Source organism: Nicotiana attenuata, unplaced genomic scaffold, assembly GCF_001879085.1.
Source record: "Nicotiana attenuata strain UT unplaced genomic scaffold, NIATTr2, whole genome shotgun sequence".
Taxonomy (NCBI): domain Eukaryota; kingdom Viridiplantae; phylum Streptophyta; class Magnoliopsida; order Solanales; family Solanaceae; genus Nicotiana; species Nicotiana attenuata.
Window position 1 is genome coordinate 214,206 of NW_017671789.1, and position 16,394 is coordinate 230,599.

The following is a 16,394-nucleotide window of genomic DNA, read 5'->3' on the forward strand; positions in this document are numbered from 1 at the left end:
TTGACTTGCAATTTTCAGCTTCGTTCATCAATAAAAGGTCAATTTCTCAATTTTTATTCTCATTTTTCTTGTGTTATAATAGCTTGGTGTGCGTGTTGGTTGATTTGTGATTCACGTTGTTTGAGTAGCATGTCTTAGTTTTCCTTTAAATTGTTTTAATTAGTTTTTATTTCGATTGTGATGCATATAGTCTTGGGTTCTTGAATAATTGCTTTTAATTGGGTAGATGGAAAAATTGGAGTTGTTTCTTTCTTGGCAAGGAATAAGAATAGGCCATGAGTGGTGCTAAGTCAGAAGAATGTATAACTCTTAAGCCCGCGACCCTCGTAAAATTAGTTAACTCTTGTAGAAAATTTGAGGTGCGCCATTTTCCCTTTAATAATCCACGGCCCTCACGTGATTAATAGTAACTCTTTAGAAATTGAGGTGTGCCATTAGTTGAATTTTTCATGGCCCTCGCAAACATTGTTATTAATTTGAAAGTGCGCAGTTGCTTTAGGCGCGTAATTTAAATTAACTTCCTTAAACTCGGGTGCGCATTTATGTGACCCAAATCCAAATCTCAACAACGTTAGATAAAATGTGTCATGGACCGCGGGTGCATTTATGTGACGCGGTTCAAGACGTGTTTTAGATGACGTTGAATCTTTTCAAAAAAAAAATTAAATAAAAGCGGTTATAAAGTTAAAATTGAACCATAGGTTAAAACATGTTTTAAAATTAGATAATAAGCCAATTATAACAGTTGAGCGACCGTGCTAGAACCACGGAACTCGGGAGTGCCTAACACCTTCTCCCGGGTTAACAGAATTCCTTATCCGGATTTCTTGTTCGCGGACTGTTAAACAGAGTCAATCTTTTCCTCAATTCGGGATTTAAACCGGTGACTTGGGACACCATAAATTATCCCAAGTGGCGACTCTGAATTTTTAATAAAAGAATCCCGTTTCGATTGTCACTTTAAGTTGGAAAAAAACTCCCTTTATTATACCCTCTCCCGGGGGTGTAGTGAAAAAGGAGGTGTGAGAGATCTGGCGACTCTGCTGGGGACAAGAACCCAGAACTCTGGTTCAGGGTTCAGAATTCGAGCTTGGAATAATTGCTGTATTTGGCTTTATTTATTATCTGATTTTATTACATGTTTAGGACTAATGTGCTAAATGTTGCTTTTTACCGCTTTGATATTATCTGAACTGTATATATAAACTGCTACGAAACCCCTCTCTTCTCTCTCCTGAGGAGTGCACGCTGGTCGTGACTTCTTTCTGTTAGTGTCATATCCCAAATAGAACGAGGTTCGGACAAGTTGCAAAGCCGGATGATCTTTTGGTTACCGGTACGCAGCCCCCCGTCGGCTCGAGTTGTCCACTCGGGTAAGCCAGGTCTAGAACAATAAACCCAGGTTTTAAACCTAGTATAACAAAGCCTCATGCCGGATCCCTAGTAGGAACGCTTATTTGCATCATGTGCATTTGACTTTGGGGACTCAACACAGAGGTTGGGTCCGTCTAGGACAGGTGTACCCAAATTAAAAGACCATCCTGATGCATCTTACGTGCTACTTGCGTATCTGTCTGTTCAGGCTTGCATGTTGACTGGTTTCTAGAATAGGGAAAGAAAATGAAAAAAAGAGAAAACAGAAAATTAAAAAAAAAAAAAGCGAGAGGTAGGTATTTAGAAAATTCTGAAACTCTCCCGAAATTCAAAAAAAAAAAAAAACAAAAAAAGAAAAAGAAAAAGAAAAGTCATTTCAAAATAAGTCATGTTTTTCTTGTTCCGTCAAAATTGGGCGAACTACGCGGGTCTGATTCTCACCGGATGTGAGATACGTAGGCAAACCTCATCGGTTTCGACCACATTTTTCAAAAAATCCAAAAATATTTTCCTCTATTTCCTTTTTGAGAAAAGCCTTTCTTTGAGACCCCATTCTTTTTTTAAAAAAAAAGAAAAATCCAAAAATATTTTCTTTTAATTTCTTCTAAAAATCTAAAAATATTGTCATTCTTCTTTAGAAGTTTTTCTTTCAAAAATTGAAAAGAAAATTCAAGATTCAAAAACAATTTCTTTTGAAGTCTTTCTTTCATAATTGTAACATAAAAGTCCAAAAATCCAAAAATATTTTCTTTGTTCTTTAGAAGTTTTTCTTCGAAATTCCAAAAAAAAGAAAAAAAAAGGAAAAAAAGGTCGATATTCAGAAGAAAATCTCTTTTCTTTAGAAGTCTTTCTTTGCAAAAATTTTGAAGAAAAATTAAAATTCAAAAATATCCTCTTTCTTCTTTTTAAGTCTTTCTTTCGAAAAAATAAAATGAAAATTCAAAATTAAAAAAAAAGTTAGTTTATTTACTTTATTCCTGATCTTCCCGAACTGCGCAAAATCTGATTCATGTTCTCACATGATACGTAGGCAACCCACATCAGGTTCGATCACCATTAAAAAATGAGAAAAATGAAAAAAATGATGATAATAATAAGGACTGACTGAGTCCATTCTAACGTGTCTTTTGTTTTGAATTGTGAAGAAAGTTTGAGCTGGTCGGTTTGTGGTAAGCGGACAACACAAGATCCAAGGAAAAATGATAACTGACATCGAAGCTGTTACAAGTGCTCAAGAGAATCAGAGTCAGAGGGTTCAACAAGAGTCTACTGTGTTTGAGGAAAATAGAATACTGAAACAGCAAATGGCCAGAATGTGTCAAGCATGGGCCAAGGGCCAAGGACAGCCTTGTCATGAGTCACACTTTGCTACCCAGCAAGAGCAATACCACTCTCCTGAGTACCACTCGTACCTGTTTGATCTTCCTGCAAACATTGAGAAGCCTGCCCGAAAGATGGTACAGGAAGAAATGACCCAAAGAGTGAAAAGCTTAGAACAACGGTTGAAAATCATGCAAGGGTTGGCAGGTCAAAAGAGTGTTGCCTTCAAAGATCTATGTATGTTCCCCGATGTCCACTTGCCGCCTGGTTTCAAGACTCCCAAATTTGAAAAGTATGATGGACATGGAGACCCCATAGCCACCTGAAAAGGTATTGCAATCAACTGAGAGGTGCGGGAAGAAATGAAGAATTGCTGATGGCTTATTTTGGGGAAAGCCTTACGGGAGTAGCCTCCGAATGGTTTATGGATCAAGACACGTCTCGCTGGTATGTCTGGGATGACATGGCACATGCCTTTGTCAAACAGTTCCAATACAATATCGACATTGCCCCAGACCGCAATTCCCTTTCAAACCTGAAGAAGAAACCAACTGAAAGTTTCAAGGAATATGCCATTAAATGGAGAGAACAAGCAGCTAGAGTTAAGCCACCCATGGATGACCACGAGCTAATCACTGTCTTTCTTCAGGCTCAAGAGCCAGATTATTTCAAAACATGATACCCGCTGTGGGTAAATCCTTCTCGGAAGTAATCAAAATGGAGGAAATGGTTGAGAATGGTCTTAAGACAGGCAGAATTATAGGTCAAGTAGTTCTCAAAGCCACAACTCAAGTTGACCAGTTTGAATCCGATAATTTTGGTGACACGAATGAGAAGGTTGAAGAAATCATGATGACATCAGGGTCGAGAAGAGGTCCCAGGAGAACATCTTGAAGGTATGATCAACCTCCTCAGGTTTTCCATGACTCCCCTGAGCAATATTATCCACCTCAGAACACTCAATACTCTGTTGCTGCACCTCAGTATGATGCCAGGCCACCAAGACACCCTAGAAGGCGAGCACGAGCACCGCAAAATCTCCACTAGCCTCCACAAAATTTTCAAGTGCCTTATAACCCACATCCAAGCCAGGGGTATAGAAGGGAACAAAAGTTGAAAGATAGTTTTACACCAATAGGAGAGTCCTATGCAAGCTTGTTTAAGAAATTAAAGCAGCATGACATGATTGCACCCATTCCTCCAAATCATGTGGACCCACGTGCAAGAAGCTTTGACCCTTCTAAAAGGTGTGAATACCATTCCAATGCCCAGGGGCATAATGTTGAAAGTCGTCGGGATTTGAAAAGAGAAATAGAACGGATGATCCAGGAAAAACTGATTGTGATCCAAGATAGTGACACCCAGAATATCATGCAGAATCCTTTATCTGCACATGATGATGCACACTTTGTGGGGATGATGCCTGGTGACATGAAGTACGAGAATCCTCTCGGGAACTTGCCGACTGAAATTGGAGAATGCCATGGTGATTTTGATGAGCAAATTTATGGCTAAATGTCAGGCTTAGCAATTGAAAAGTCATTCCCTCCTCACCTAGGAAGGAATCTTGGTAGTTTGTTTTGATGTTTTTCTGCTATCTGGATTATTTCAGGGTTGTGATCCAGATTTTATTTGTTTTATTGAGTCAAACCCTTCTATTCTTCTATTCTGTTTGTATGAGTCATGTCTGTCTGTTTTGTTGTTGTTTTCATTATCCGGATTATTTTAGGGTTGTAACTCGGATTTTAGGTTGCTTGTTTAGTTATCAAACCCTTCCATCCTTATTCAATAAAATACAGTTTGTCCTTTTGTGTCATTCTATTCCTAGTTCTTTTCTCGCTAGTTCTAATGACATGACATGCATGCGGAAATTTTGGCCAGATCTTAGAAACTGACTTAATCTGGAATTGGATAACTGGAAAAAGGAAAAAAATACTTTTGAGGATGAATAAAGAGTTGAAATACTTGGGAATTAAGGTCGAGTAAAAATCACCTTCGAATCATTGTGAAGATCGGGCTTGAGGAAGAATCAATTGAAGATTGTTGGAAAGTTTGATGTTAATGAATGAAAAGTGTCTTGTGACCACGACACACCAAGAAGACGGGCATGTTCATCAATGTTGTGACTGCAAAAGGATAATATGTTTGGCGTTCTCGAGGTTGGGAGGCCCTTTTTCTGCTACCCAAACACTTTATACCCTTTGTCACCCCTTTGAGCCTGTGTTATTTTCTTTGATCACCCTCTTTTAGAATCAAGTTTAGAGTTAAAAGCCCAATAGAAGATGAAAATGAAAAAAATGATGAAAAGAAAAAAATAAGAGTCCATGCCCCAAGAGTAAAAACTGGGGCAATTCCCAGAAAGTTCAAGTGAAAAAAAAAAGGAAGAAAAGAACAGTCAAAGGTCCATGCCCCCAGAAAATAGAAGCCAGGGCAATTTGTTTTGAAAGAAAAAAAAAGAGAAAAGAAAAAGAAAAAAAAGAAAAAGAAAAAAACAGAAAGAAAGATGAATTATAGTTAGGTCAGATGTTTGAACTATGTTAGACCTGATTCCTTTAAAAAGGATACGTAGGCAGCCTTACGGTTCGGTCCAACCAAATAAGAATTCAGAAAAGAGAAAAAAAAATCCAAAAATATCCCCAATAGCTAAAACTAGGGCAGATTTTATTTCACTTTTGAAAGAGTTGATTCCAAGAGTTGTAATCCCATAACCCCCCATTTCGAGTCTATTTTGAGCCTGCATGACGTCCTTTCTTTCCAACCCTATCCAAAATCCTTCCAAATAAAGATCCCCCGATATGCCTTCAAGAATGCCAAGAGAAGCATGCAATGAGCAACGGTTGTCACACGACATAGAACATTGTCAAGTTGCTCAAGAAAGCAACAGAAAAAAAGAGAGAGAAAAAAAAATTGAAAAAATGAGAGAGTCTTACTAGTGAAAACCTTCACGGGCACTGTAAGGCGATGGTAAGTAGAGATAAATAAATGAGAGAGACTTGTTGGTGAAAATCCCTCGGGCACTACTTGTCGAAAGTGAGTTGTGAAGCTGATGCGAAGAATTGGCATAAACAAGCCCGACTTCAAAGGTCATAAGAATGGTAAAAGGGAAGATTGGATTAGTTTGGTAGATCGGCCGTTAAGTCCAAAAATGCATGGCATGATCATTAAAGCTAGTTATTAAAAAAACAAAAAAGAAAAAAAAAAAAACTCTTCCTTCTGTCCTTCTGACAGGGGGCATTTCTTGTTAATATTCGTTTCTTTGCATCATTGTGTCCTTCACTCCGAGTCAGTCCTGTCAAAACAAGCCAGAAAAGATTTCAAAATCTGCTACCAGCTTTCAGTTGCATAAAGTAAATTTGGCCAGCACACTCAGTTGCTACTGTCAACATGTCTTGAGGATTCATGCAAAGGCTTCCCCAAAAAAAAGACTCTTGTCAGCCTACTTGGCGCAAACAAAGATGACTGGTGGTTCTCTCTGATAAACAAATTGCTCAAAAAGCATGAAGTCATTCAAGATATCAGAAAAGGTCACCTAAGCAAAGATCTCCAGTTGGGATAAGGCTGATTGAGCCGCAAATACACATGATACTGGGTATGAAACAATAAGAGTCGGTGCAGAACAAAAGTCTCCCGAGACCGAGTCAGGCTGATCGAGCAAAAGCCAAGCTGCTCAAGACTCATGGCCACAAACCGACCACCATTTTCAAAACTGACAAATTTCTCTTTGTATGAAACAGGAACAAAGCAGTGCAAGGAAAGTGGTTCAAAAAAAAAAAAAGAAAAAGAGAAAAAAAAAGAAGAAAAAAAAACAAATAAAAAGAAAAGAAGAGAAGAGAAGAGAGGAACCGACAAAGGGAAGTTTCTCAAATCTTTGCCTCTATTTGTTTTTCTATTGTGCATAAAATATTGACATTGATCTTCACACTTTTTCCTCCTAGGATAAAAAGTCCTAGTCTGATGGATTTTCCTCCCAATAAAAATCTTTGTCTGATGAATTTTTCTCCTAAGATAGAAGACCTAGTCTGATGATTTCTCCTAGGATAAACATCTTAGTCTGATGAATCTTTCTCCTAAGATAGAAAACCTAGTCTGATGAACTTTCTCCTAGGATAAAAATCTTAGTCTGATGAATTTTTCTCCTAAGATAGCAGACCTAGTCTGATGAACTTTCTCCTAGGATCAAAATCTTAGTCTGATGAATCTTTCTCCTAAGATAGAAGACCTAGTCTGATGAATTTTCTCCTAGGATCAAAATCTTAGTCTGATGAATCTTTCTCCTAAGATAACAAAAATAGTGACCTAGTCTGATGAACTTTCTCCTAGGATCAAAACCTAAGTCTGATGAATCTTTCTCCTAAGATAGAAAACTTAGTCCGATGAATTTTCTCCTAGGATAATAATTTTTTTTTTAAAAAAAAAGGAAAGAAGGGAAGTCTGAATTTTGAAAAAAAGAGGGGTCATTGTTTAGTTTTCTTAAGATTATCAATGTTTAGTTTTAGTGAAATCAGGGGTCCCGCCTGGAGAATAGGGTCAGTCTTTACTTTAGTCAAGCTTAGTTTATAGTTTTCCGCAAGCTCAATCACTTTTAGGGGATGCACATCCTAGTCTAGTCTTTAGTTTACTCTCATCATTGCATCAATAGTACAAGTGGTTTACAATATTGCTAACAACTCACAAATCTTCCTAGTGCAAACTGGGGCAGAAAAATTTCTTTTGTTTTGTTTATTTTATTGTAGAATCAGGCGCCCACCTGGAGAACGAGGGAAGACAACTCAAGTTTCAAGGGAAAGCAGTTTCGAAGGAAGACAACTCAAGTTTCAAGGGAAAGTAGTTTCGAAGGAAGACAACTCAAGTTTCAAAGGAAAGCAGTTTCGAAGGAAGACAGTTTAAGTTTCAAGAGAAAATGGTTCAAGGTGCAAGGGAAAACAGTGTCAAGTAACAAGAGAAGACGGTTCAGGTTCAGCAATTAGGCGCTCACCTGGAAAAAAGGGAATTCAATTCAGAATGCAATTCAGGTCAGCAACAAAAAAAGCTCGCGTCAAGAATGCGAGTCAGCAGTCCAAGATGATCAACAGAAGTTAGTCACAATCCAGAATAAAAAGAAAGAAAAAAACAAAAAGAAAGACAAGAAGTGAATCCAAATGCAGAAGTTAATGAAAGATGTGAGCTGATCAAGACAGGGCTGAGGTCACAAGCTCTGCATGTCCCATCTTGGTTTGAAAAGCTGAAGAAGAATGAACCAACACCTACACCTAACAAGCATCAAGATTCAGATCAGAGTCCGCATGAAGAACCAACTAAGACTCAAGATCAAGCTTCAGAAGGCTCATAGATAGGAATCTTGTAACTCGTAGCTGATAGGCTTAGTTAGTCTTTTTCATTTTGATTTTGATGTAATAACGGGACTGCGAACCGGAACCTCGGCAGAACGGCAGCTCGCTCGGCTCTCCACCTCGGTACTCCATCACCTCATTCACTTCTGAACTACACGTGGCCTGATTCCTTTATAGCCAAGGATATGTAGGCAGCTCAGATACCAGGGCTCGGTTACATTCTTCATTCTTTTAGTTTTAGTCTCCCTAAATAAGGATCGGGTCAAAAAATAGGATATAAAATTAAAATTATAAAGATCTTAATATAAAATTAATTATATACCCAATATATGATAAATTAAAATTACACAAATAAAAAGATTGAATAAAATATTAATAAACCTAATATAGAGTGGTGAATAGTGTTGCACCAACTCATTCATTTTCATAAACATGCAATGTTAGCATATACTAATATTATACTTTTCATTAGCATGCAATGTTTATACACAGATTCTAAAAACCTTTGGCATAATTTTTTAGATAATTCAACTATACACAGTCATCTATATAAGCATGGTTATGACTTCAAAAAAGAAGATAACACATAACCTTTTACAAAAAAATGTAAAATTCTTACATTATTAACTTAGATTATATTCTTCCATAATATACATTAAAAAGAAAAAAAAACATATAATGTTCAACTATTTCGTGATGGATCTTGATCTCATCCGGTGAGCACATAATCTGGATCTTGTTTGCCAAACTAGCAATTAGATGGAAGCAATTGTTTCACTCCTTAAAGGGTATAGCGCCACTTTTTATGGCGCTATATCAGTGTGTCAGATTTTTTTTATATAACGCCAGAAAATCTGGCGCTACACATTAACGGTGCAGTTACCGTTAATGTATAGCGCCAGATTTTCTGGCGTTATATATACTTTGGTAACTTTTTTTTTACACTTATTTACGTAGTTTGAGTCCAAAAGAACCACATTTTGGTTCCGGCTCCCTGTATCTCCAATACCAATTACAAAAATCAGACCTTTTTGAATCCAAAAACTTCCATTCGAATTCCCATCAAACGCGTCGATTATTGGGTCGGGAAAGGCAGTTGTTCATTTGTCAGCTTTTTATGGTGCGTTCTTTTCCAATAATTTCTGGATATCGAATTTTGAGGTGCTGTTCGAGGTTCGTCGAGTTCCGGCAAGCTTCGAAATCGAGGTTCTGATTTGTAATTCTGGTGTTTCGATCCAAGGATTGTTACTTTATTTAGCCCGATAGACTTGCAATTTTCAGCTTCGTTCATCAATAAAAGGTCAATTTCTCAATTTTTATTCTCATTTTTCTTGTGTTATAATAGCTTGGTGTGCGTGTTGGTTAATTTGTGATTCACGTTGTTTGAGTAGCATGTCTTAGTTTTCCTTTAAGTTGTTTTAATTAGTTTTTATTTCGATTGTGATGCATATAGTCTTGGGTTCTTGAATAATTGCTTTTAATTGGGTAGATGGAAAAATTGGAGTTGTTTCTTTCTTGGCAAGGAATAAGAATAGGCCATGAGTGGTGCTAAGTCAGAAGAATGTATAACTCTTAAGCCCGCGGCCCTCGTAAAATTAGTTAACTTTTGTAGAAAATTTGAGGTGCACCATTTTCCCTTTAATAATCCACGGCCCTCATGTGATTAATAGTAACTCTTTAGAAATTGAGGTGTGCCATTAGTTGAATTTTCCATGGCCCTCGCAAACATTGTTATTAATTTGAAAGTGTGCAGTTGCTTTAGGCGCGTAATTTAAATTAACTTCCTTAAACTCGGGTGCGCATTTATGTGACCCAAATCCAAATCTCAACAACGTTAGATAAAATGTGTCATGGACCGCGGGTGCATTTATGTGACGTGGTTCAAGACGTGTTTTAGATGACGTTGAATCTTTCCTAAAAAAAAATAATTAAATAAAAGCGGTTATAAAGTTAAAATTGAACCATAGGTTAAAACATGCGTCAAGTGCACCCATTCCAAATTTCAGCCCAATCAAATGATCAGCGGCTGCCAATATATCTCGTGGTGACAAAAATGTATTGTTCTGGGGTATATCAAGGTTCAGGCAAATCTAGCTCTCCGACGAGCTAGAACACGGGTGGAGGCTATCAATACGATTTCATATTGAGGAGGTGTGACATCAGCTACTCGCTACAAGTCTTGAGGAAGTGCCATGGTATGCAGATTTTGAAAATTACCTGGCAAGCGGTATAGTTCCCTATGACATTTCCTCTGTGCAAAAGAAAAAGTTTTACCGTGACTGCCGCATGTATTATTGGGATGAACCTTATATGTTTCGAATATGTGTTGCATCGACATATGGAGGATATTTTGGAGGAGTCAGGACGGCCGTGAAAGTGCTAGAGGCCGGGTTCTACTGGCCAACAGTGTTTAAGGATGCACATCAATAGGTGAAGGGCTATAATGAATGTCAGCGAACCGGGAATATTTCCCGTCACCATGAGATGCCCATGAACCCAATTCAAGATGTTGAAGTGTTCGATGTCTGGGGGATTGACTTAATGGGCCCCTTCGTCAGCTCCTTTGGCAATAAGTACATACTTGTTGCTGTGGACTATGTGTCCAAATGGGTGGAAGCTGCAGCACTTCCCACCAATGAAGCAAGAGTGGTGGTGGGATTTTTGAAGAAGAATATATTCATCCGTTTTGGGACCCCGAGAGCTATTATCAATGATGGAGGCACTCACTTCTGCAATCGAGCCTTCGAGAAGTTGCTAGCAAAGTACGATGTGCGCCACAAGGTGGCAACACCATATCATCCTCAGACCAGTGGACAGGTCGAAGTGTCTAATAGAGAAATAAAGAGTATATTGACCAAGACTGTAAATGCCACAAGAACTAATTGGGCGAAAAAGCTAGATGATGCACTCTGGGCCTACAAAACTGCTTTTAAAACACCAATTGGTATGTCACCATATAAGTTAGTATTAGGGAAGGCTGCCACTTGCCAGTGGAGCTTGAACATAGAGCTTGGTGGGCAATGAAACAGCTGAATCTAGACATTGAGGCTGCGGGCACAACGAGAATCACAGACTTGCATGAGCTCGACGAGTTTCGATATCTTGCTTTTGAGAGCACAAGGTTGTACAAGGAAAGAATGAAGAGGTTGCACGACAAGAACATTGTGGAGCGGAATTTCAACCCCGGGGACATGGTATTGCTCTATAACTCAAGATTAAGGCTATTTCTGGGTAAGCTCAAGTCACGATGGTCTGGAGCGGTCTAATTTACTTCATGGTATTGGTGTTAAAATCACCAATTAGAATTTGGAGTGTTGATGATAGGCTATAATTACGTATTTTAGTCGATTATTACACTCTAATTTACTTCCCTTTAGTTGAGTTTGCGCTTTAATCGCTAGTGTTTTGCACTAACGGTGTATTTTATGCCTTGTAGGAGTGATTCCGAGCTATATAGATGTTATGGAATGAATTCACGTGATTTGGAGCTTTGAAGTCTGAGTAAAAGCCCAAGGAATTAAGCCGGGATCGTATTCGGGGATCAATGGATGATAGAGCAACAAAATAAAGAATCAAGTAGGCATATTGCGCAGTGTCTAGTAAAATACACATAGCTTTTCACTCAGAACTCCATTTGGGCTCCAAAATATATAGTTGAAAAGCTAACTCAAAGGGATACAACTTTCATGTTTTACGTTTTTCCAAATTCCAAACGGAGCAGGGTGAAAAATGCGGTCGAAACCGCGACCGCGGACCTGACGCAGACTGAAACAGTAGACTTGCAAAGTACCGCGCCCGTACCGCGGCCGCGGACGTCCAGGCCTGGAAACTTGTCCTTTTTCGCGTAGGAGAAGGTATAATTGTTTGGGCCCGACCCTACTTGATATATATACATGGAAAAACGTTATTTTGAGAGGTTGGACATATTTTTGACACAGATTCGACCTAAGGAGGCAGAGACACTATAGGAGCAAGGCGGAGAATTCTTCAACGAGTTTTTCCTTCCTCTTCCTATTTTTCGTTGTTGGTTATGACTTTTAGTATTGTAGTTTGACATACTATTATGACTAACTAATTTGTTATCTAGGATTTTGATAGAACCTTTTGTAGGATAAATTCTTGTTATGTTTTTATATAATTGAGCCGTTGGATTTCTCTACTTGTTCAACCACGTGTTTATTGTTGTTGATTGAATGACCATCGATTGACTGTGCCTATTTATTATGTGTTGCTTGAGAAAGGATACATATTTAGGTGGTTATTGAACAACGTCACTCCTAACGTATGTGAGAAATCAATACAACGGGTTTAAAGGTAGATTTAGAAATAACAAAGCCTTGACGTGGTCATAATGAGCGGTTAGATAAAGCCAACTAGTGTAGTTCAAAAGAATGTGTCTAGTAAATTGTTGTAGTTGCTCGAGAGAGAATTACGGCATTTAAAGTGCTCACAGTCAGTAGAGAATACATTGGCAAAATTGTAGGGAACATAGCTAGAAGGATTCCAACAATTGGGGAAATCATAACTCTACAACTCCTTAATTTAGTCTCCAACCCTTTGTCTCGTTAGTTGATAATTTTACCGCTTTGTAGTATTTGCTAGTTAATTAGTTAGAAATATAAATCTCAATCTTTATAATTTAGAAAATTGTTCAATCTTGTCTTCTTAGTGATATTAAACAGATACAACTAAGCCTTAGTTCTCTGTGGGATTCGACTCCAGACTTTTAGACCGGATTATATTTACAGCGACCGCTTATCCTTTTTAGGACTAGAGTTGGGCGTGATCAGTTGGCAAGATTATTTCCTCTGGACATGTAACTCAACAACAGTAGAGAGCATCACTCTCTCATCTCTTCTTGCACAACGAATCCTATTTGACAGTTACTGTAGTTAAAGTGTATCAAAGGGCAGCTCGGTGCACAAAGCTCTCGCTATGTGCAGGATTCAGAGAAAGGCCGGACCAATATCAAAGACCGTATATTAGATAATCAGCACTGTATGTATGCTATTTATTCCAGAACAATAAAGAAACACACATTCCACATGTATCTAATGGAACTTATCCCGAAAAATTTAGCCTAACTACTTGTGTCATATGATCAGCTTCAGAAAGTTCATCTGCCCAATAAGACAAGTACATAATCAGTGTATAATTCGTAAACGTACTTCAAGAGATATTCCATATGCAGAGTTCCAGGTTCACAGACCACAAAAACTTTTAATTTGTCCCTGCAATTAGAATGATCAATTCTTTAACTGGTTAGATATTATTTAACCATCGATCAAAAGAAAAAGAAAGAAAACTGAATATCGTCAAGGCAAGTTAAATGTTGTATGAAACTCTCAACTCAATAAATCTACCTAAGATGTTTGTCATCCACCAATTCCCTTGCACTATCACTTTAATGTGCTTTTTTTAATCACTATTTACCAATTCTGTTTCCATATACTAAAATGTTTCACTTTATTTATCAACGTAGCACTATCCAAATTAACTTCTAGAAAGTTAATGTATAAGCAGATAAATCCAAGAAGAATGTTGTCATCTATTGAAGATCCACCAAATCTTACATTTTTGTATGTGTGTGTGTGTTTTTCTTTGAGAGCTTTTTGAGGTGAAAATTATAAGTTATACTGTATGTTATAACAAGCGCCACATTCGTTACTTCTCTTTTATATGGCACGGTCCTTACTTCCCTTCTTTCTTTCTTGGGAAAATGGTCATATATACCCCTTTACTTTCGGATATTGTCTACATTTAACCTCTTTTATACTATCCAGTCAAATTTATCCCTATCGTTACACTATCCGGCCAAATTTATCTCTACCATCAGAAAACTTTTAAAAATTACCCCTCAGTCCGTTAGGTGACCCAGAATCTCATCAAATCATTTTAAATAAGTCACTTATTCTTCTTCTTGATCCAGTATTTTTGAAATAATTGGCATTTACACAGTTTTATAATTAGAAAAAAATAAGAGAAAGAAATATTAAAATAATACAACGGTTAGTAAACAAAGTATAGTAAATTGAAGAATCTAAAACAGGTAGCTTGTCTAAATTCCAAAAGTATTTACAATATCCCAACTTTAATGAATTCATTGCACCAACGGTATGGAGACTTTGCAAGTATTCGTGATAGAAGTTGAAGTTCCTTGGAGACTTTACATTATCGAATTCAACTTTGCGTTAATCAAATGCCTACGCATTATCCACTCTTAAGTTAGTCGATCGAACTCTATACTAACAGACAGTAACAAAATATATTCGAATATACATGTACATACATGATGATCATCTGCATATAATACACAACCACTAAATTCTACTCTGTGTATATTGTTGAAAAATAAATAAAATTTTAAACTAATTTCAAACTCATTATCACAACTCACAAGAAAAGAAGTGGGGCATTGGTAATTAAAAATATCCATAAATAATATGTAGAGTCTAGTACCTTTAGCATTCACATAAATAGTAATTTCTTAAAATAGTGAATCAAGAAGAAGAATAAGTGACTTAATTATAATGATTTGGGAGATTCTGGGTAACTTGACGGACCGAGGGGTAATTTTTAAAAGTTTGCTGATGGTAGGGGTAAATTTGACTAGATGGTATAACGGTAGGGATAAATTTGGCCGGATAGTATAATGAAGGTTAAATATAGACAATATCCGAAAATAGAGGAGTATATTTGGCCTTTTCCCCTTCTTTCTTCCCTTTTTTGATATGAAGGAATAATTATAAGACCACAGATTCAAGAGCTCTGTGTGCATAAGTCATTTATTAAACAAAGAGGCAGTATGCCTATAATCAATTCTTCCTGAGCCTAAAGTTATTACTAATATCTATTGAGTCATGGAGATTATTTCTAGTGTATTTTCATGACTTCTTTGAGAGAATAAGAGATGTAGTTGCACAGATTATACCATTGTTTGAGTGTCTTCAATTTCCATAATAGAGTGCAAGCTTGCTCAAGAGTCAATTTGATTGCACTAGCTAGTACGTGTTGCTTAGCTTTAGAGCTAAAGAAACTTAGTAAGTATGACACAGCGATATCAAGAAGAACCAAGCTTTCTGCATCAAGTTGACAGGATTTAGGTTCTATTTGTCCATCTTCGTCTAGTCTCCAACGCCATACGTCTAGCTTTTCTGAATATTCAAGTTGGAAGTTTCTTACTGTCACGATTTAAATTGGAAAAAAAAAAAAAAAATACAAACAAAAAATGGGATGCATATGCTGCTGCTTAAAGATTTTCGACTGTATTTCCTGACATAGAAGTCCATATTGGCAGGCAATTATTTTTCTTCAGAGGTTGAACCATAAAGTACTTCTTTTACCCTTTTTCAGCTTAGAGGAATTGATTAGCTTTTAACTTTCATGCCACAGAAACCTTTAATTTTTTCAGTTTCTTTAATCCCCCGTAAATCAAGCTTAGAGCGTGCACCCTTATGACTGCATATTTTCCTCACCAAAAGATAAACAAAAAAGCTAAATGGAAGTTCATAAATACAAATTAATAAGTTTCTGAAAAATACATCAAAATAAATATGGTGGGAGGTAAGTAAGAGATTGGAAGCAATTCAGATCGAAAGTATCAGGTTGAAGGCCGGAGCAACGTAACCAGGAATTGGGGACAGCTGCTGAGAGATAGCGTGCATCGAATGCCATACACTTGCCACTCTCAAAGTATCATTTGTGTCCATTCTTCCAGCAGAGCCATATATAGTCCTAATGAGTGCGGACAGGAAGGAACTATATTTGAGTAAATATCCAAAAGAAAATCATAACCACAAATAAGAACAAACCAAATTAAGAAAAGCTAAAGATTTTGAGAATGTGAACTTCACCTTGGATACAAAGAATACCTAGGCAAAGATCACATTAAGGTAGGCAGTCATTGGCCACATGAATCTACCAAAAGTAACCCCTGATGAATGTACTACTCCCTTGGGCAAAACAAGTCAACAAGGGGCCAGTCTTAACCTTATATAGTCACATGTGTAACCAGCAGATATCATATTGGGTTTTTTTCTGGCCTAGGGGCGGAGCTAAGGTAGTGTGTACAGGTTCGGACCAGCTAGCACAGCTGTTTAGATCTTGTATTTGTATTAGGAAATACATTAAATATATATAAATATCTAATTGCAAACCCAATAACTAAAATGAGTTAGGGGCATTGATCGTAATTCCAAACCCATAAACTTCAAACTTTGGCCCCGCCTAATTTCTGCAGCTATGCAAACGGCTCTTAGTTCAAGGGCGTGATAGATTTAAGAATTATGTTTTAATGATGACAATATTCTTCTGTCTACACGGCAAACAATATGGAACAATAATCGACAATGAGAATGGGCAATCAAGAAA

At 37.3% G+C, this 16,394-nt stretch overlaps 1 long non-coding RNA gene across 1 annotated transcript; it reads right to left on the minus strand.

Moving 5' to 3' along the window:
- Positions 1-15,514: 15,514 nt before the first annotated feature.
- On the minus strand, positions 15,515-16,142 carry LOC109210222. The gene is made up of 2 exons (XR_002065512.1): positions 15,878-16,142; positions 15,515-15,758 (listed from the first exon to the last, which is right to left on the minus strand). It is a non-coding gene; the product is annotated as an uncharacterized LOC109210222 (long non-coding RNA).
- Between the last annotated feature and the right edge of the window lie 252 nt (positions 16,143-16,394).